Source organism: Trachurus japonicus, chromosome 7, assembly GCF_045865225.1.
Source record: "Trachurus japonicus isolate A0001 chromosome 7, Traja_1.0".
Classification (NCBI taxonomy): Eukaryota; Metazoa; Chordata; class Actinopteri; order Carangiformes; family Carangidae; genus Trachurus; species Trachurus japonicus.
The window spans coordinates 17,658,886-17,681,563 of record NC_140913.1 but is presented as its reverse complement, the minus strand read 5'-3'; the positions used below and the strand labels follow the sequence as shown (position 1 = coordinate 17,681,563).

Here is a 22,678-nt window from a genome sequence, read left to right as displayed (position 1 = left end):
CCGAGTCTCTTATCTTTATTTTCCTCTGATCCTCTAACATTCATTTCTATTTTGTTGCTAAACCTTCTCCTTTTCCGTTTGTTTCCCCCTCCCTCTCTTCCTCTCTCCTCTCCTTTTCTTTTTGCAACAGTTGGTGTGTGTTCGTCTTGGCAGCGCTCCACAGTGTGTTTGATGTGGTTTCCAGAAGTCCTGAACTGCAGTCCCTGGCTACTCTTTCTGTCATCGGTAGACCTGCTGTCTCTTTAGCCTCCATTGACTCCTTTTAACCTCCTCCTACCTTCCTCACATTGAAGCAGCTGCTTTCCTTCCCGCCGCACATTTCTGCATGGAAATGATCTGATTCCCATTATTTGGTAGTAAACTGGATTTTGCTGTGGGCCGCATACACAAACACACTCTTGCAAATACAGTTTGTTCTTTAGTCAAGCATGCACTACATTGCTGAACATCTTCCAGGCTCTTTTCCAGGCACTGAAGGAAAATGAAAGGAGGCTACTATTTCCCAGTTGTAAATATAAATTAAGGAGGTTTGAATTTATGATTTGCCTTTTAAGTCATGAGCCTCTCCCAGGACTTTTACTTTTTCCATCCCAATAATATGTAAAAGTAGATCAAAGTTAATCAGCCCTGTTGAACCCATTTCTACTAGCGACCTCCACACAGTGTAATTTGAGTGATAGAAGAAGGGGGGAGGTAGAGCCAGCAAGATAGTAGCTTCAAAGAGGGCTTTGTAGAGGACAGTCAGTGACCCTATATGGGCGCCTTTCCTGCATATACCAGCACGTTTAAAGGGAAACTGATAGGCAGGTGAAATATCTGCCACTTACAGAAAAGAGGCAGAGAGTAGGGAGGGCAGACAGGACAGAATGGATATGGATTGGGTCACAAGGCTGACGAGGCCTTCCTAAGGAAATGAATATTCCTTGCAAAGTACACTTGGTGACACTTAGGTCTAAGGACAAAACACAAGAGCAAAGGAAATCCATTCCTCACTTTTATTTGGCATAAAGCACTGGATCACAGTGTTTTTTTTGTTTTTTGTTTAATCACATAATGCCTTACACGCATTATTGGCCAGTTTATGGGGACATTTCTACAAAGCATGCTGTGTGTTTTTTTTTGTTTGACACCACCTATTGTGTTATGATTTGTAGCACCAAGCAACCAATGCATAAACTTCATCCCTCAATCTGTTTAATCTTCAGTGTACGTTTCAAACGGAAAAGTATAGGGATTAATCAATCGACTTTCTTCATGCTCCTCATGTGTATATGTATCCGCTTTCACCCCACCAGCGGAGATATATATTAACATCGAGTGGACTTCCACTTTGTATCAGATGAAGGCGATGTGGTGGAGGCAGAGCTAAACATGCCCAGGGGGGCTGGAGTGAAACCGGTGTCTCATTTTCAGGGGCAAACAAACACATACAGGGAGCAGACATGGCTGTCACATCTCCCTTAGTTCCCCTGTCACCCCCGAGGGCAGTGGGCAGGGGCAGCCTCTGTGCTGTGGTGGTGCCGCGGCGGAACAATCTACATATACCCATGCAGGGACAGAAATACACGACCAGACATCCACGCACGCAAACGCACATTTACAATTGAGGTAAATGCACAAGCATATGCTGCATCCGCCACGGCTGCGTCACCAAACGTTCTCAAATACAAGAAAAACTCTCCCTGTTGTTAACTTTAACGTCCCTCTGGAGATCGTTTGACCTCCAAGCTGAAAAAGCGGTAGATTTAGTCCACAAACCTGGCTCCATTTTTAACTTTCCCAGATTGATCAGTGATTGTGCTGGCGCCGAGCAGCTGTATAGCTTTACATCAGCGAGGAGGAGGTTTAGTGGTTTTCAATAGTATTTCAGGATATCCTTGCTGCTGCTGCTGCAGTTTTTGGCAGACTAACAGCTGCCACCAGCATTAGTGAACAAGCAGACACTTCTTAATGTTCCCCAGCCCTGGCCTCATGTGTCACATGGACTCCATCCAGCCTAACCCAGTTGCCATTCACATTGGCTGGATTGGTTGAAACAGTGTGAGACCAGCAATATACAATATGCTTGAGGCTGTCCTTTCTCATTTGACTTTAAGGTTGACAACAACAATGTAAGCAGCTGTGATATTTCAGTGGCCTCTGTTTGCCCACAGAAGGCAAACAGAGTGGAGAGACCTTACTAATTATATGCGATTTATTATCACACATGAAAAGTGATTTATTACTTTTTTTTTTTACAGTCTCTGGACCAAGGGAAATTAGTTACATAGCCCTGTTGCTTATAATTTGACAACACTGCCTTGAATTCACTGAGATGTAAAATTAATTCTTGCAGTTGTTTTCAATGGGACTTTCATGTTTGCCTTGCTCACTGTTAAAAATCTGAGAAAAATACAAATGATTGGGCTTGGCTCAGTAACTTCATTGTGCAGGGAAAAGAAAGCCAAACTGGACGAGGTTCAGTGGTTTTAGGCCTTTTGAGGGTTTGTGTGTCAGGATTTATGTATTTAATTACACACTCATTCTACTAATGTAAGTGAAGAAAAAAGGAAAACGGATAAAAAGCCCCATCAAGCCTATAAGCTTGTAGTTTCCCTCTTACTGAAAGTTGGCCACTGCTGCTGTTTAGCTCCCCTTGAACTGGGCTAATACTTGTCTATTCCGATTAGGATTAGAATGTGTAGCATGGGCTCAGGGACCCGGGACTCGTAATCTAATAAATCAAGATAAAAAAGTCCGAGATTGGTGTACAGAGGGCTCGGATTTACTATTGGCCATCTCAGAGAAACAGGGATTAACACAGCATTTGGTGCTGTGGCTGCACACCCCCAAATCTATGTGTAGGGAGAGGGAGAGAGAGAGAAGGCGTGGTGAGGGAAGGAAGAGGACTTAGACGGAGGGGGGTGGAAGGGGAGGGCTGGCGCGGGCTTTATATTGCCTAACAGGCAGCAAGTTAAACTCACAGTGACAAGGTCAGGTTAGCCCTTGTACAAAAGGCTTTGTTCCATAGGCAGATTAAAGGTCTCTTTGACAGTTTTTACACTTTTGGATCATGTTGAACATGTTAGGAGTTAATCCTGTCTGTGAGGGAAGAAGCCCTGTTGCCACATGAATAAGAGGCAGGTGCATGGTACTGAGTCTACTTTGTTCATTCAAAATTGGTGCACACAAAACAACCAAACACTTTTCACATAATTGCATTTTTAGTTTAGACTAGCTAGTTGTTTTTGTTGTTGTTGTTTTTTTTTGTTTTTACAATATTTCTCCTGTCTCAATAATAAATCAATTCATAGAAGGCACCAGGAAATATCACATGACATGCTGTAAGAGTTTCTTACAAAGTGCAAGTGAGTGTTACTGAAGGGAAAATGAGCTTATTCACTGATAGTGAAGCAGCTCCGAGCTGTTTGCAGAGATGATATGATAAGAGTGTTGGTTTTTCTGGTTTCAAGGCAAGTTGTTCGTGTTCACAAACACTGATTTCAGAACCATTTATTTGAGAAAACTAACAAGAGTTTAAGATATGTGATTTATTTACTAGCTGGACGCCTGGTCTGAAAGTATGATTGCCTGGTCTGTCTGTTTGAATAGCTGGTCAATTAGCTCTTCGCAACCTATTTTGGTCAGTTATGGATACTGCTAATGACCAGCAGTTTGCCCCTGCTTATCTCTAATCTCTAATAACAGCATTATTACGGGTGAAGACCAAACCAGTTTAATGCAGGACATGTCATGTAATGAAGTATTACAGAAATATATAACACATACACATGAGGTTTTGGCTTCTTTGGATAGGCACATCATGATGAACAGTGCAAGCTGATGACTTGTTTTCCTCTTTCAGCCCTGTCATATGATATTTTTAGTTTTGGTATCTCTCACACTTGGAGATGGTTGGTTTTGTTTACTAAGGTTGTGTTCAGCGCTGGTATCAGTAATACAAAGATACGTATATCAGCAGTTGATGCTATGTAACATGTTTCTCTTAGAAACAATAACACGTTTATGAAGTCCTGAGTCCGTTATATATATATTTGTTGAAATGAGCTATATTTATCACAGCAAATTAAGTGTTGGTAATAACTGTTAAGTCTGTGTGGTAATGCAGGTATAAGTAGTTGCACACAGTCAGAGGATAGACCCGAGTCTTTGTTCTCTTGCCTGATAAAACATTCAGAGTTGACTTGGATTTGAAGAGTTATGTTATCTGTCACAGTTATCTGCCCGCAGCAGCTCTTTTTCTGCTAAGTATTTTTCTGAGAAACAAGTCTAAAATATCTCTACCTGAAACATGAGCTCTTTCTATTTTCTCTCTGATGCCGGGGTTTCACATAAAGTTTTACATATCAAAAGTGGAATGTTCTTTCATCTGCTTGCATGTCTTGTTAAGCAATATCAAACACAGGAAATTCTTTCTACATCCACATATAAAGGTTGAAAAATCCTAGCAACCCATCTCAGCTTGTGCAAAAGGGGCCTTTTCTTTCTTTCTGAGTGAACTGTTAGCAATATCACTGGGCAATTAGCAAGGAAACGAGAGAGAAATGGAGAAGCCAATTACTTCTGCGAGTTAGCTAAAGGCCATTTTAAACTGTGTGCCCATGACATAATAATGTTTATGGTAAATATTATAGTTGGAGACAGTGAGTGCATGGCGTGAGAGGCAGGGAAAAAAAAGGCATCAATCTCAGATCGAGAATAATTTATTAAGATCTGAGATGCGGCAATTACGTGGAAAGGACCAAAAAGAAAAAAAAAAAAGAAGAAGCCAACTCTCCAGGAACCCCATACATGATTGCAATCTTGATTAAATCCCCCTGGATCTAATGAGTTGATTTTCTGCTGTTAATATTGCATTGGCTGATGATGGATTCGTTAAGATAATGGAACGAAGCTAAAATATAAATGACTCCCTGTCAAGGAGCAGATTTTCGTCATTTTCCGTCTGACACCTCCGCCGTGGGGATTTGGTGAGGCCTTTTTGTGTTTAGAACCATCAGGATCTGGAATACTAATTGCTCATGTGTGGACGCTTCTAATGCTTCTCCTCCTCTCTGCCCCCCCAACCCCCCCAAGCCCTCCCTATCGTCTTGGTAAATATCTCCTCCTCATCTCTAGACAGAAACAAAGACACGGGAGCGGCGTTCTTTTTTTTCTTTTTAATGCCGGAGAAAGTCTCTCTGTTTTACTGCAGTCAAACCGACAGCATACCAACACTTTTGACACAACATTATTTATCTCTATCCTGTTTAACGCTAACTATCAAATCTCAGAAAGAGGCCAGATATTTAACGCCACTGTGTATGACATAAAAACTGCCAACAAAAAGAAAACATGTAAGCAATAGGCTTCTCATATCGACCTGTGCTTTTGAGATAAATTAATAATGTGGTCTCCCTTTGGTGCCGTGCGGAGAGGCTGAGCCAGTCTCTCTCTGTTTTAAATGGTCTGTCACTTAGGTCAACTGGTGGAGTAAAATGTCCGATGCATAGAATATTGATCCCATATCACACATGAACCACAACACTACGTGTATAATTTTTCTCTCAAGTGTGGCAGGAACCTAATGCAAAAGGCATTTGTAATAATCCTGTATTATGCTATAGTGTGAATATGCTGAGATAATGTGCTGTCGTTTGTAGCGGCTGGGCAGAGCGCCGTTAATCAGACAGGAAGTCGGTTTGTTCAGGTTCACACAGTTTTTTTAATGACGATGAAATATCCAGAGGCACAGAGGAGAAGTTTTCAGCCGTGTGAATACAGAGGTTTTATGGTGATGATATGTCTCAATAAAAGCTGCAGTTTAGGGACTGTTGCAAAACACACACTTTATGTAAATTGTAATTAATGTAAATACAGTTATGCTATTTGTAATTTAATGTAAAAAAAACTTTTCTATCATTATTGTAATCACCATTGTTGTCAAGTTTCATGCTTGGCCTGACCCTTCTTTTGTGGTGATTATGATATTGTTCCTTTTCCTGTGAGATATTACCAGGGAACCTTTTTGATTGGGCCATCCCCAAGGGCCCTTTCTTCTGTGTGTCACTTTTTGTGTCCTTTAACATGGTTTTACTAAAAAGTCTTTTTTAATCAATCAAGAAGCAGGCAGAATATAGGCTTTGTCATGGCTGAGCCCGGGGTCGTGTGATGCCTGCTCTGCCCGGTGACAGGTCTTCAAAAGGGATAAAAAGGAATATTTCGCAGGGAAAATGGGGGTTTCCATGGCACCGGCACTTGTTGCACATGGATCACCATTCTTTGGTTCCTCATGAGATTGAGGTTTCAAAGGGCTGGACAACAAAAATTAGGCGAGGAGGGGACAGCGGGACTGTGGAGGTAGCTGCCCTCAAGCCCCCGACTCTGTCCTCTCCTAGGGGAAAAAGAGAATAGGAGCCAGAAGTGACAGCACAAAAAGGGGCCTACTAGGTGCTGTCAAATATGCATGAGTAAATGGTCAGTTTCTGTCTCAGTGTTCAAAACGCCAGAATGAAATACAGACAAGAAGACACAAAGTAGAGACCTATTCAGTGAGAAGTGTATTCTTGCTGCGGCTTCCACTTCATGTAATTAGAGGTTGTTTCATGTTGAATGAGGTCACGTAAACTTGTAAGTTTCTGAGTTTATGTGTGGGAAATGAAACCAGGAAACTTAGACAATAGATTGGCAGTCATTGCAGAAAAGAGGGTTATTATTTTAAACTGCTCTGTTCAGTTGAGCAGAAACACACGTTTTGTTTGTGTGTTTCTGTTATTTAAATTTGTAATAAGAGAGTCTCGTATCAGCTTAACTTGTTTACTAATTTTTAATAGAACTTTACTGTATGTAGGTGTGGATAACACTAACCCTATGGCATTACAATGTGCATGCATACATTCAGCCATGACGTATTTCACACATCAGTGGTGTTTGGGTGTTTTGCTTTATGTAAAAATGTTGTTCATCGTGAATTACCTCTGTGCTCCACCTTAAATTCCTCTAACAATTACGTATTCCTCCGTCTTGAGGAAATGGCATCATGAGGTCAAGGTTTTTGCGTGTCAGGAGTCCTTTAAGCAATTTGCAATAATTTCCATAGCATCATCACTGCCACCTTCAATAACAAACAAGGTTACACACATGTGTTGCTCCTTAAACCGAACGCATTTAGAGCTGAATGTGTTTCAGTGGTGGAGCGCTTTAGTCCGTTCACACTTGGATAAAGAGGCCAAAAGCTCCAGAAGCACTGGCTGGAAGGCTGGTGGGGAATGATCAATATTTAAGAATTTAAGTATTGTGTGAAGCAAAGCGTCGCATATCCCTGTTCTTAAATGACTGGAAGCTGGTAATTGTTGGAATTTCAAAATATAGGCATGGGTGTAGCTGCATGCTATTTTAACTTCTGTCTTTATTTATTTATTTAGTTCTTTGAGGTTCTCAACAATGTGCTGGCAGTCTGTTTAAAAGGTTAAGGCAGTCGGGATATGTTCCTTGATGGGATTTTATCATGCTAGGCATGCTCTGTTTCCTGATGAATATATTAAAATTATTACTGTGCAAACAGAGTTTCTAATTACTGACCTGCTTGCCATTGTACTGTGCGTTCTGTATGCCCCCCTTCTTCTCCATGCCTTGTTTATTTATCTGCACCAGTGAATACAGAATAGTCTATGCAATGTCATTTCCATCCACATGAAAATGATTTTGAAAATGCCAATCTTGCCTATTATACAGTGTAATTACTTGTCTGCTTTTTGATTTTATCATATCTTCAGCCAGTGCGAAGCTACTTGGAGAGGCTAAACATCTTAGCGGAGCTTGTCAGCTGATGAATTGCTGTGAAGAATATCCTGGTTTGCAAAGGAAAGCGCTATGTGCCACATGTACAAAGTCAGCGACTGTAGCTTATTGAAGGGTTAGGTTTACCTACTATACATAAAGCTTGTCTTGGAATTCAGACATTATTGACAGTATACGCTGCCATGTGACACTGGTGTGTATAATTAAGGGGTTACTAAAAGAACACAGACAGCAGGTGTGTACAAGGAAATTTGAAGTATCTTAACATAAAACCCAACATAGATAAGTGACAGTCTAAAGAAATATGTTTTTCAAATTCATGCTCGACAAAAACATCGTGAAGACGGTATGTAAGATATGGGAAGATGGAACAACCTTGATGCATTGTTTTGTTCTGAATGAGTATTTGTCTGCTGCCTTTGTTTCCACTAAGCAGGTTTTTCAACTTACAAGGCCAAAAAAAGTTCTTTTTCAAATTCTTTTTCTTTGTCGCCACCACTTTTGAAATGTCATGCAACTGCTCTTGAATAGGTGCATATACATATACATGGGTGCGTGTGAGCAGTGGGAAGGTGTCACCCATTTTACTGTAGCATCTGCACTACATCATGGAAAAGGGCAACCCTGTTGTTTACTTGTCTGCTTGCAATGTTGCACAGGGGGTTGATCAGGGGAGTTGATAGGAGCTGCAATTTAAAAAGAGGACACTGCAGCTCTGAACAAAAACAATTAAAGGAAAATGAAAGACGGCCCCCAAGGGTTAAAAATAGAAAATTATCAACATGCATGCTGGAATCCACTACCCCCCATCCCCCAGCCCCACACCACCTCCCGCACCAGCACCCCCCACACCTCCCCTCAAACTTACTGGGCCTGCATTGTTATGTATGATCAGATCTGCCAGTTCTTCCTCTAAGCTCCTTGTCACATTTTGACTTAATGAAGTGCAACTTAGAAGGGAATTGGGTTCATCATGCTAGTCGCACGATGCTCCCTTGTTGTAGCAAACAGGAGTGGCATGGGACCGAAGCGCTACAGCGCGAGTCGTTATCATTCCGGTCAGTCTGTTTAACACAAAATTAAACAAAGAACTAATTAGTGCCTCATGAATTAATAACTGCACTGTTGCCGAGAAGAAGTTAGGTTGCTGAGGGGAGATATAAAATAAGTAGGAAGATCAGGTTAGAATTATTATTACTTTTTCTGGGATGCATGGGCTCTCAAGGTTAGAAAACTTTTGAGAGGATTTAAGAGTGACTCAACTGGTTCTGCCAAAGTCAGTTTCTGTCCTGATGTAACACTGTCTGGGTTAATGAATGTCATATAAGACACTGCACTTTTCTACATATAAGAGAAAGAAGGTATATAGCTGTCATTATCAAAAGTATTTTAGCCATGTCTAGCATTTGAAGACAGCATGACTAAGGAAGCAGCATTGTATTCAGACTGTCCCTGCGTGACTCCACAGATATGTACTTTGTCTAACAAAGCTTGATTAAAAAGATCTTTGTATCCCTGCCCTAGTCGGTATTGCTTCTGAGGTTTCATAGGAAAGTGATTTGTTGTAGTTGTTTTATTCTTTATTCTGCGAGACTGTATCGAGCCACCCTCGGTTAGGAAGCCGGAATCTGCTATTAAAAATATCTACCAACTTTTGAGTTTAACATTACTGCCCTCAAGTAAATTATTGCTCGCAAACGGCTGGAAAATGCACAGACGTAGTTATGTGTATTCTACAACAGTTTGTAATGCTTCAGTGGGCTTTACAGACTACAGTCTCCTTCCTCAATCACCAGCCTCTCTCCCCCAGCTGTGATTTGGAGCCTGTATATCTTTGAGCTTTTTCTATACTGTAAAATCAAACAGACGAGACTCAACACAAAAAAAAAGTACACATTTTCCTTTGGTGTCATCCTAAGGCTTGTTACATCATGCCAGCCGCTGTGGATTAGATGAGTTGGGTGAATGCATGGATTTCACAAGAGCATGTACTGTATGTGCAAGCATATGCATCGGAATAATCAGCACCTGGGTTTTTAATGTTTCTCCTTTGCTCTCCCTCTCAGATGAAGTGAGCCCCTGCATGGAGTGACTCCCCAGGAAGAGAAAACGAGGTAGGACAAATCCCCAACATGACTGATTACTGTCCCCACCATCTCCCCTGTTCATATCTACAACAATATCAGGCATCTTCATTAATCCCCATGGATCAATGTGTCTGGGGGTTGTAAAAATTGACAAATGACTTATTAGAATCCCACCGTTTTATTTTCCAACTGATTAACTCACAGCAATGTCGTACACTATACAGGCACACTGATGTATCTGTTTTCCAAAGAGGGCCTCTCTCTCTCTTTCTCTCTCTCTCTCTGTCTGTCTCTCTCTCTCTGTCTTGCTATGAGGGATCTATACTCAGCAAACGCACCCCAACACTGTCTGTTAGAAACTCGACCAGGCTGCAACAATTCAAAACTACAACAACAATACGGTGCTTTTGTCACATAAAACTGCCATTTTATTAGCTTCCTGACATATACAGCTGTTGATGGGTTGACTCCAGATAGAAAAATACATGAGTGAACGCAGACCAACCCATTGGAAAATAATTAATTAACTACAATATGAAAAGCTTTACGCTGCCGGTAGTCCTATAAAAGTATGGATTTTATCACCATCATTTCTCATAATTTTGCCTGCTTGTGTGCCGTATTCTTGTTATCCAGGTTACGTTCTGTTAATTTTAACTTAATCTTCTTTTATGCCTGCTTTATGTCTAGATGTTGTTGTGGCAACATCCCCCATTGTCATCTGACAAAATAATATAATTTTTCCACAATATGGCATTTATTACTGTAGCAGACATTAGACACAGACATCTAAGTACAGATGACATCCACCAAATTAACAAGAGTATAAAACCTTTTGTTGCTGATAAAAAATCTGCCTCTGTACAATTTGACTCTCGAGAGGACACTAATGACTTGTGACTTGAAGAAACTGGGTTGCTTTTTTTTCCCTGCCTGAGATGAAACCTTCTGTGCTAATGATGTTAGCTGGTATGAGCACAATGCTGATGTGGGAGTCTGTCATGAGGATGCATACAGCAGCCCTTGCCCCTGGCCTCCTAGTCAAGAGGGATCTAAACATTCAGAAGTGACACCGTGAGCTGTCTCATGTCAAATCAGAGACCCTCACTATCACTGGGGGGTGGCATGGCCGTGAATTGAGGCGGAGGGCTACATCACACTCCTTTGTTTCTGGTGGTGTCACTCACACACCAGAAAGAAGACACACTCCTTGCATCAATCAGAGCCCCAGATACATGCCCAGTGTACCTCCCTACAACATGATGATGACACTATCCACAGATTTCCACATAGATACAATAAGCAACAGGAGGATGAGACACACGAAACCAGATTTCAAGTTCCCCTCACAGCTGGATGTGCACTTCCACACACACACACACACACACACACACACACGCACACACGCACACACACACACACACACACACACACACACATAGACATCTTTGAACAGGTTGCTCTGGAAGTCCTGTGTAGCAAACTATGAGTCAAACTGCAGAGCAGACTACACAACCTAACTTAAGTCTTCCCTTGTCCAACCACAAAACAACAACATAACTGAGTGCAGTTAGTTTAATTGGCTTTTGATATATGTTAATGCAGCTAATCATAAAGGCCAGCTGGCTCCAACACAGGGCTGGCATGACATCCCCCCTCTCCTCTTTGGCCCCCACAGACTTAGTCAAGGGAACACTAGAGCGGAGTCCCTCTCTTAGACAGTGGGAGGAAAATTAAACTGCCAAATTTGTTTTCATTGGTTCCAGGGACAATCTCAGGGGATTTCAAGGCTTTTAATTGAGCTCACTGAGCAGAAATTTGTAGAGCTGCTTACCAACAAGAATGGTGTCTCTCTCTTATTTCTTTTTGAAGAGGTAAAAGGGTGAAAGATCAGGCAGATTGGGAATGGCTGCTGAGTAAATTGACGATTTACTAAAAATGAGTGTATAATATGTCTTTTGTAATTCGGCCCTGCTGAGGCTCGTTTCTACTTGTAGTTCTTCACGGAAAACAAGGAAATTGGTTTGATAACAACTGATAATTGAAATTTAGACTCACTTTGTTTAGTGTTTTGCTGGCTTTTCAGGGTTTGTGTGTAGAAGGACAATAATTCTCTAATAAACAGGAGTTGGCTCAGTCATGGGTAAAGGTAAATAAAGCCCACAGTTAGCCCTAGGAAAGATAATTTGTCTCACTGAGAAAAAAGAGCAACAACTCATGAAACTCAATTTAGTCTTATTGTATCACTCAGTATTGTACAATAACAAAATGAGAAGCTGCCGTCTCATTTTCCACAATTTTCTCTCCCGTATACTTTTACTCCTTTTAAATTTTTTCAGTGTGTCAAAACAAGCAAAGGCTACATGGAAACGGCAGCCCTGTGTAAATATTTATGATGTAACATCTCCATGTGAATAGACTTTCCTCCCAATCCATCCATCATTACGGGCATATCGTGAAAGCCCACCTCCCGGTGGTGGCTCAGGGCCCTAGGAAGCTCAGACAGGAGCGGCGTGTCCCCCTCTCATTCAAAGTATTTGTTTTTCTTTTGACTGGGGGCAGCCCAGCTGTGAGGGCATTTCATGTGTCAGCCCCACCGTTTTTATTCAGGGCTGACTTCAAAGCCCATTTTGGGCCATTGTTTCTGTGACGTGGCTGCCGGACCCGAAAATGCCCAAACAGAAAAATGTGATGTAGGTCAAATTACAGCAGTTGTGGCCCCGAAAAAAAGTGGAATTCTTATGGCTTGAACATAAAGCCCTGGTTACCGCCTAACCCCAGCTTTTGTGCTTGTTGTCCACATACCTCTTTATTTGTTCATTGCAGAGCTGAATGGACGTAGGAAAATGTAGAATATAAAAAGGCTGTAGTTCAGAGAGCTTGGCAGAAAATCAATGTTTTAAGTCTGATCCTTTCTTTGCTGTTTTTTTTAATTTACTCTCCACTCAAGAACAAAATGTCAAATAGCTTACTTGCTGAAGATGAGTAATAAATTGTATTAGTTTGGAGGTGGAACTGACATCCTGCATTTTGAGGCTTTTTGCTGTTGCAAGTGTGAATGAGACTTAAGGACACATACAGTGCATCTCTTAGGGCTTGTGCCTGCACGGTTCTTTGACTTGTGCAACTGTTTGAAATGTGAACCATGTCTTTGTTTGGTACAAAGTGGGATTAAGGATGTGTATTTTTTTTTCAAGCCGAGCAGTCTTTAAGAATGTGAAGGTGCAGTAGATTTATAAGGTTGTGTGTTTGCAGAAGTAGGTAAGTCTACTGCCTTACCTAAGTGGATTACAAGGTTTTAGGCTTTTCTCCTTGCACAACTTATCAGCAGAAAATAGGCGTTGCAGACGTTAGCGAAATATTGCCACCCAGACTCTCATAACATTATCATTAGCCACGGAGGATTGCTGAAATGTGATTAATACATCACCATTTTGACAGACTGAGCCTGAAAAGGTAATATGGATTATTACAATGGTTGTAGAGCTCAATACTGCCATCCAACTTTATCCATTTATCTGCAATGATGAGACTCCTTTGTGTTGTATAGCATTGTAACATCTATCTAAATAACAAAAGATATCTCTCCCATACACAATCGTCATGCTGTTAATATTCAGACCGTGCAACAATGCACATGGGAATAGAGTGCTGAGACAAAACTTGACTCAGAACAGGGGAAAAGTCCATAGAACATTACGAGCATTAGGAATCGATGTTCAAGCCTCTAGTGCTGGGCACGTTTTCCTTGGCTTAGGTATCTTATTACCTTCAAACAAAAATATTGCTACTGTATTGTTCAATTACAACTGGTTGAGTGCTGAATGATGCAATTCACTATCTAAGAGCTATTTTATCTTTCTTTGTGCCTGCACTTTGTGTAGGTTTCATTTAGTTGGCCTTGGATGATACACGTTGAATAAATGCCATTTTTCTGTCGTTTCAAGTGCCTCTTTTCTCTCTGTGGATCCATTCAAGCTTTCAATACCTTTTCTCCCCCTCTCCTCTCCTGTCTCTTTTTTCCACGAGCAGGAGGGTTTTACTTTACTCCTTTGTCATCCTAATTGATTGCATTAACCTTTTGAGTATTGAATTTCCTGTGCATCACGCCGAGCACAATGTGGAATATTATCATAATCCTTCCAAGTAATGGACACAGGGCAATCAACAATGCTTTAGGAAAAGTACATCTTTGAAAGATGGAGCATCATATTATTTTCAGTCCAAAGACTTGGATAGGGTGAGACTGTTGAGCTTAAAGAAAGTTTGTCAATAAGTGAAGTTTTTTTTATCCATTTAACAAGTCAGAAGTGCTGTATTAATGTCTGCTATGATGGGTAATGATGAGAGTTTCTGTGGTCTGGCCCTGAAAATGTCCATCGTATAAAAGACATACATCTTTCATGCTTTTCTAGATTTTTTGTTATACATACTTATAATTAAATAGCATACTGTATGAATAGTAAATAAATAGTAAAGTCACTTAGATAAGTCTAATCTAATTTAAACTTTAAATAATTATTAACTTTAAACAGTTATTTCTTGGAGCTTTAAATGTTATAACAATTGAATGTAAAAAAAAAAAGAAGTTAAATTTGCAAGTAACGTAAAATCTTGAAAGTTTTCACATGCATTATAATCTACCGTGGCACAGCTCTGGTGGGGAAATGGCCTGAGGTAGCAGCAGTACTATCTTGTTTAGATGGCCCCACCTTCATGCATAGCATGGCCTCTGGAGCCAAAACCTGGGTGCTCGTTGATTTATGTTTTTTCATGGAGCAGTGAGGGGTGGATGAGAGCTCTCGCTGCTCCGTGTGTTGTGATAGTCAGAGATCCTGTCTGTATTGGAGTTTCACCAGAGAATGATGTCATTTCTATGTAACTGCAGGTTTTTGACTGTTGTTTGTCCATGTGATTCAGCAGGATGCCATTATGAGGCTGGAGAACTGCAGCCAAAGTGGTTGTGAAGGTAAAAAAAACAACAAGATATTGGAAATGACCAGGGTGAAGATGAACTTCCACTCATGTTCAAAGAGGCAGGACCTTGCTCAGGGTGTTGTCAGGAGGCGTGCTTAACTCCACTGAGTGTATTGTTAAGAGTTGGAAAGAACATTTAAGAGAAACTCTTGCAGAGTCTTGAGGGAAGCCTTGCCCACTTCTCATTTAGTAGCCACTTAGATTAGCCTTTTCCTAACAGCCTGTGCTGGATCACATTTTTGAAATAATGAAACGGAAAACTTCTCCTTCTGAGAGAAAGCAAATGCCTCGAAATGTGCTCGAAAGGGTGCACCCACCTAGTTCCAAACCTCAGATGCAAGAGGTCCAGTGAAAACATGGAGAAGATCTTGTGCTCCTTGCCCATCAAGTTCACATGTATCAAGGAAACAATATGTGTCCCGAAGTAGAGCCAAAGTTGGATCTTATTTATGTGTTCTTCACCAAGAACACTTTCCCTATGAGCTTTGGAGCTTTGGACACCACTACTTTTGCCGATGATGTTATCCTGTTGCCTTCAGTGAACTGTGACCCCACACTATGCACTACAGTGGTGGGATGTCCCTCTGAAGGGAGCAAGTTGTTGCTCCCATGAAAAGATTTCAAGTATCTGTGACTGTTGTTCACGAGTGGGTAAAATGGAACATGAGCTTGACTGGCATTTGGTAGAGCGCTCCCAAGCTCTCTATATTTACCAGTCAATCCATGTTTCTGTCATTACCAATGCTCATAAGCTCTGGGTAGTGACAGAAAAAAAGATTGCAAATACAAACAGCTGAAATGAGTTTCTTTCCAGCCTAAGAGACAGAATTGGAAGCCTTTGGAAGAAAATAAAAATATATATATGGCAATTCTGTGTTATTCCCATGATAACCACCATAACTTAAAGTGGTTGTTCCACTTACCCCATTTCCATTTTAAAAGATAAATGTATGATTCTTGTTACTCCATATGTGGATGGATAGATAGATAGATAGATAGATAGAGAGAGACAGACAGACAGACAGACAGACAGACAGACAGACAGACAGACAGACAGACAGACAGACAGACAGACAGACAGACAGACAGACAGACAGACAGACAGACAGACAGACAGACAGACAGACCCAACCAATCCAACCTGTCCAATCACTAGACATCATATGTGCAGGCCAGTTTAAATTTCTGTTTAAAAAGTAATGAGCTCTTTCAACATTGTCAAACTTGGGGTTACTGTTACTCTGTTATTCTTTAAAGCTGGAGAAGGTAGTTTAGTGCGTGAGTGTGCTAACCTTAGCACTTGACACAACAAGTACAGTACATCAGAGTTTCAGGATCATTGTATTTTTTGTTGCATCTAACTTTGGTGAGTTCTAACTTAAATTGAGGGGTCAGGATAGACCAGCTTTAGTTGCAAGGTAAGCGCTTGATTTACCATGGCACGTATCTTTTCACCCGCTTTACCATTGCCCAGTGTAATTTGAGGGGGAAGTCTGGTTAGATTTTCCGTGTTTTTATTTTTTCATTGTAAATCCGTTCATATTGGTTTATTACAGTAGTGTATTTTACTGGTCAAAATTATGTGAATGGAGATTTGGTCAATGACAGTGAAACAGATATAAACAAGCATCACTACTGTATTTCTTTGTGAGACTGCACCTCACTTACATCAGTAATATTAAGACCCCAAACCTAAAACACACAGAAGACACTCCAAGGATAACACTACAATAATAGCCTGTTAACAAGGCAAGAGGTAGCCAATGGGCCTATTGAGTTTAATCTGTTGCTGTAGCTGTTTTATTTAAACATGATGGTAAAGGAATAAGAAGTAGTTTATGTTGCAAGACTGGAGTAATACCCATAACTGTCTTATAAAGGCTTAATGTCAGAAGGCTTTAGTAGAGATGTCACTAGAATAACACTGATCAGCCTTGAGCTTGGGAATTAGAGACACTAAATCTTTGAATATAACGTGACAACTCAGATAGTTTGAAGGGAAACAAGTGGGCATCAACTTTTGCTGAAGAATTAATATTCTATCTATAATATTTGAATAGAATCTATATAATGTTATCTTATCGTGTGTGTGTGTGTGTGTGTGTGTGTGTGTGTATATAGCTTATAAAAGTATTAGCTTTCTAGTCCACACATTAAATAATGCCATAGAACAAAATGTAGCCTAATATAATTATGTTGTAGGCCTATGTATCTTTGTATTGTATGAGCTTTGTTAGCCCAGCAGTGTTAAGATTGTGTTTATTTGCAGTGGAATGAAATGTTGATCTTCCACAGCCCTCTCAGAAGCCCATATGTTTCATGTTTGTGCTGTAAACCACATATCTACAGTATAGGTGGCTTTTGCACAAAAAAGGGTGTTTGTCTCTAAACACTAGCAAAACGCATTAAAGTAATTGATTGTTGAAAAACAGACAAAAAACTGTTATCATGTTTCCCTGGCAACGGCAAGTGTTATCTGGGTTTTGTTGATGAATTGAAGCAAAACACCCTGTAATTCATATCAACTCTATTATATTTTTCAGCTCAAAGAGGAAAAATCAATTGAAACAAGCTCTTATGCATGGATAGATGCTAGTTTTGATCAATACTATTTTCACAGGGATAGTGCCTTTGCGTTTGATTGAGGCCTGGTTATACAAAGGTAGCCACTGGAGCCCCGGACTTATACAAAAATAAAGACATCCAGAGGGGTACAGTCACTATTTAGGCACATCTTTTATCACATTCACCTGAGCTATATTGATCAAAAAAGAATGATGTGATTGAGTGAGGGTGTAGGTCAAAAAATAGGTCAAGGTCAGTCAACAGCACAAAGCTTAATCCTGTCCATCTTTTGTATTCCATCAAGCGTCACTGGTATTCCACTGGGAACTTATGTGCCCTCAGCATATGGAAACCAAGGGCCCTTAGTTCAATTATACAAGCCCATTGAGCTTCAGAATATTGACATATCTCGGTATTTTGAAAATGTCATGGATAATGATCAACCAGTTCACCAGAAAATGTACTCATAGAAACCAAGATGTGCAGGCAAGGATGCAATGAATTTGTGGACTGTAGCTAGAAGGTCAGGATTTAGCTACTTAGAGGTGCAAAAGCATAAACTGACTGTTTGTCTACTCTGAGTCAAGGGTTATCACACATGTTTCTCACACAGATAACGTATGTAAAATTGTAAATCAGGTATGCAAAGGTTACATAACAGATCGACTGTTTTCAGTGATCGCTCAGTTATTCCCAATATCACAGGCTTGTTGGCACAGACTTTACCTATGGATGTCACAAATTGTAAAACCTCAGAAATATATTTCAGTTCAGTGCCACAAAAAGCTGCCTAATTATTGACTACTATAAGGAAGAGGAAGTTACTACAGTATGTATTCAGAGTTAATTAAGAGTTTTCAATCTTAAAAATATAACCGACCACAAAACGGCTTCAAGCTGCTCAGCTGCTCCTGCACTAAATGTGTCCCGACTTGAAGAATCTAACAGTTTGACTTACATCTGCTAAGCTTGGTTGTAAAACATGTTGTTGGCTGTGTTGTTAGGGGATTCAAAAGGCACATACACGTAGCTTTACCAGAAGTGTAGGTGGCTCAAGGTCTCAGTCACATCTTTGATGCAGAGAGGATGCAGGCCTAGTGTTTGAAGTTTTATTTTACCTAACTGACATTGGGACTCCCATGTGTTGACATTGCTCTCTCCATGTTATATGTCTGTTGCACCTTCTCAAATATTAAATGATCATTAACATGCTCCAAGGGTCTGAGGCAAAGTGCTAAATATACTGGATGCAATGCAAGGCGGATAAAAACTAGCAATAATTTCCACTTCATATCTAACAAAAAGTGCATTCCTTTTACCTCTGCTGTGTGTGTGTGTGTGTGTGTTTTTGTGGTAGCTGTCTCTCTTTACATTTAGCTGTCTCAATTCCCAGTGTTTCTGTATTCATACACAGCTACATGCAGAATCTTAATTGATCTAATCTGGTTACCGCTTGCTATTTTCAACAGTTCCATTAGAACCCCCCCCCCCCCATCCACACTCTCTCTCCCTTCACCTCCCACACTCTCTACCCCCCATCTGCCCTGACCTACATGGTAGTCACATGGCCCCGGCTCCCTGGCTTGGCATTTTATGGAAAATCTGCAGGAGATAAAGCCACAGGGTTTAAAGTGTTATCCCTCCCTGTCCTTTGAGAAGGGCTAAACACTGAATGAGGTGTTATTGCATCAATGCTGTTGGACACACACAGGCAGCAAAGAGGATATCTTCCTCCTGTCTTCCCTCTCCCTCTCCCTCTCCCTCTCCCTCTCCCTCTCCCTCCTCAGTTTGATTGGATTTAGTAGAGTGTCACCACTGTGACTTTGGGGGATTTCTCTTTCCCTGTCACTGTCTTCTGCATGCTTGCTTGGGTTATTTACTTAACTTGTCCAGAAAATGGACTGTGATCTGCAGCTTACCGCCAAAGCTAGGGAGAGACAAGTGCCTCATGTTAGTTAAGATATGCCAGACAGGCACCTAGACGATTGCTCGCCGCTCTGGCTTGCTTACTCCCTTGCTGGTGCTGAGGGCTTAGTTTTGCACTGTGACCGAGTCCCCTTCACACTGTTGTCTGCCTGTAAATTTTCTGCTGCCCTTGCTATTCAGCCAATTACAGCAAAAGAGCTTTAGCGATTTTTTTCCCCCTTCCTTTTCTTCCTCCTGGTGTATATTTATATATTTATTTAACAAGCGAATGACAAGCACTGCTGAAGGTTAAAAAAATGCTGAATTTCATAGTTCGTATAATGTCAACTTTTCTCTATAGCAGGACTAATCAATACAAGTCAGCTTTATCTCGTGCAGAACAAACACACACACACTGCAGAGTGATGCAGCTTCTTCGCCTGTTGCATTTTTACACTGTTACTGCTATTGTAGAAAAGGATACACCACAGTGAGATAGAATCTGTCAGCAGTCTTTGGTATTCTATTTTTACAATCGACATTTGTGATAAATAAAGAAACAAGATCCATAAAGTATTGTTTCATTGTATTAAGTTTACCCACACATTGGCTCATCATCATGCCAATAGAAAAACAACCATTGTTGTGTAAGAGGGTGTAGGTGGAGGCAAATAAGTTGAGTTTATTTGGAGTTTGCAGGTCATTATAGTTTGTCCCTCTGCACCTATTACAGGTTTTATGCTGTCAGCGTCCTCCCCTGTCCTCTTGACATTAATCTGCTTTGTCCCATACTGTCAACCTTAGTAATCATAGCTATATGTTCAATAATTGGTTTAGGACCACATATCCTTAAACCCATCTACGCAATAACGAGGTCTGTTGTATTTCAGTGTATACACCATATGTTCCTCCGAGAGTTGTTTATTCTTACTGTAGAACGTGTTTTCAAAATGTTTCACCTGATGTCTGTGAAAGGCCACAGAACGACTATCAATGCAATGTCAAATGTAATGCGGAGCCACAAAGCAGTTTAGGAATGCCTCCAAAGTGCTCTGCCATGTTGCATTCTGGTGTTAAAATGACCAGAGCAAATATCTTCCCAAAACACTGGATAAGATAAGGCAGATGGGACAAGCTTTGTGTCACAGTCGCGACTGGTTGTAGTCAGACAGCATTGACAGTGAGCTCACAACAGTCCCACTGCCACCAAAAAAAGAGGTTTTATTGTTCTATCTCTCATAAAAACAAAACCAGAAGTTACACAAGTGATAATTGTGCATAAAAGAAGTGACACCACAAAATGCCGAGTGTTCCAAAACAAGAGAGGAGTAGAATAAAGGGCTCCTTCCACCAGTGTAAAATCAGCCACGCCTAGCAGTGGGAACGGAAAGAAAAACTGCTTAATGTGACAAAATAAAGACAGAAACACTCCAAGGGAAAGTTAGAATTAGGATCCTGAAAGATTTATGCCTTCATTTTATTTATAATTTGTTTTCTTTTCCTTATTGGAATTGAGTTGGAGCTGAATATTTGATGAGCACAGCCTAGAAGTAAGGATGTTATGTCAGCAAGGAAACAAAAAGTAAAGAGAAACAACCAAGAAATGTATTTTGCAAAGTTTGCGCTTTGGAATAAACTACTATGCCTCTGCTTTCACAAGTGGCTTGTTAATTGAATGCGTGTGTGTGTGTTTGTGTGACGGGGGGGTTCACTATCTGCAGGTTGTGTTGAGCCCTAGCGAGGCTAGCGTGCGCCTTTCCGTATGCAGTGCGCTGAGTGCTGGGTACTCTCCATGCACAGAACACCATCTGCATTTTGCTGTTAACGCGCCTTCACATCCAAGGGAGGATTAGGAGAAAATCCCCAGGTTTTTTTCAACCAGTTGACAAATATCAGATTTGTCTCTAAAAAATTAGCTCCATCTATATCTCCCACCATATGACACACAAAAAAGATTATCTTTAATACCCAGCCAGCTTGGGTGTGGAAAAAGCAGATTAAAGTTTCAGTTTGGTCATATTTACCCAGCCACTTCAAGTACGAGACTGCCTGCATTACACAGTAGACAGACCTCTTCACAAAGAGTCCTCCCCCCACCATGCACGCCCACACCCACCCCCAAGCCTTTACCTTGCAGAAACAAGATGTCTGCCTTGAAACAATTAGACATCATACTTAAATAATTCATCATTTCCCAGTCAGTCTTTCTCTTCTACGTGTCCTTTAAACTGACAGAGTGAGCTGCCAAAGGGGCTAAAGTGAATAACAGCAGCAGGTGCCTTTTCAGATGGAGCTTTGTAGTCCACAGAGGGTGCTGAGCTGTTATTTTAGTGGCCCACTGGTGAGGAGCAGGGGGTGGCTGGGAAATGGACCTAGTGGCTGACCTGAGACCCCAGAGCTGTCCTATTAGCAGTGTGCTCTAAACTAAACGTTTCCAGCTGTAATTCCTGCCGTCAGTCGCACCCACAGCTCAGCTGACACACAGACATAACAATACAACATGCACCCACAGTTACCTGGAAGCCTCAAACAGCCAAAAAGCATCACTTTGATGCCCATTTTGACAGTTTTAAAAGCCCACTTCCTAAAAATAAACTCCTTTGACCCTGAAGGAAGGTCATATGTGTCCGCAGTGACAGATTGTAAGACTGGACACGCATGATTATTACCCATCAGCATGCATCAGAGGGATTTAAGCATACGAGTAAGATGCTCCTTAAGCCTCTGCTAAGTCAGTATGTTCTTCCTGACCATTTCATTATCAAATGCATAATCGTCATCTGCTGTGGACAGAACTGAAGGCCTAAGGCCCTACCTGGTGTCCTGGATGTTGACTTCCTTGCTTCCGCTCAAGACCACTGCCCCACCCAGAGGTTGCTTTATGAACACAGGAGCCCCATAAATGAAATTAAGGTGTCAATTAGTCAATTACAGCATAATAACTCTGAGGGCAGACATTTAGAGACAGAGAGAACCTCAGCTAAGTTCATTTCCTCCGGCCCAGGAGCCTAGCGCTTGGCACACGTCACTCCCCACCCAGACTCGCTGAATAAGGGCCCCAGTGCTCTCCCTAATGTTATTTTCCCCTGGATATCTTTTTTGATCAACAATTTCCTTTCATGGGTTTGTTTTTCAGATGCAGGGGATGCACTTTTTCTCTCCCCAATTTGGCTAGGGAGAATTTCATAATTTAGTAATTAAAATCTTTGTTAGGCTTTAGAAATTGCAGCTAATTGAATTTAATGGGAAGATGAATTTCAATTTAATTTGATTAGCAGGACCCCTGGCATAGGTATTTATGGAAAAAACTCTACAAAAATATGCTGTGTGGGCTAAGATGGCATAATAGAATTACAGATAATCGG

At 41.0% G+C, this 22,678-nt stretch overlaps 1 protein-coding gene across 5 annotated transcripts in view; it reads left to right on the top strand.

Moving 5' to 3' along the window:
* The window catches only part of casz1 (castor zinc finger 1), a 165,194-nt gene that overhangs the window by 64,557 nt on the left and 77,959 nt on the right, over positions 1-22,678 (top strand). For 4 of the 5 annotated variants that reach the window (XM_085781677.1, XM_085781683.1, XM_085781675.1 and 1 more), the window contains exon 4: positions 9,846-9,893. The gene's annotated coding sequence lies outside the window, so the exon portion shown is untranslated. Of the gene's footprint in view, positions 1-130; positions 226-9,845; positions 9,894-22,678 lie in introns of all 5 variants that reach the window. The other variant, XM_085781676.1, reaches the window with a different exon arrangement.